The following is a 288-nucleotide window of genomic DNA, read 5'->3' as shown; positions in this document are numbered from 1 at the left end:
ATGAGTAATGATTCGACGAGAGAATAAAAGTTTGAGTTATTTGTATATTGTTTTTACATGAATGAATGTATGAATTATTATTTTTCTAATGCATGAGTGAATAGATAAATATGTGAAATAATAAGAGAATGTATGAATGATTTAATTTTTTATTTTTTTAAAATACATATATGTATGCATGTATGGATGAATTATTGTTAATGATAGTTTTTTCTAGTTAGCATATGCAAGGATGGAATGAAATTTTTGAATGTATGTTTTTTAAATATGTATTTTGATGAATGAATA

Source organism: Lupinus angustifolius, chromosome LG17 (assembly GCF_001865875.1).
Source record: "Lupinus angustifolius cultivar Tanjil chromosome LG17, LupAngTanjil_v1.0, whole genome shotgun sequence".
NCBI classification, from domain to species: domain Eukaryota; kingdom Viridiplantae; phylum Streptophyta; class Magnoliopsida; order Fabales; family Fabaceae; genus Lupinus; species Lupinus angustifolius.
The sequence above is the reverse complement of the archived record's forward strand: the minus strand, read 5'-3'. Positions refer to the sequence as shown.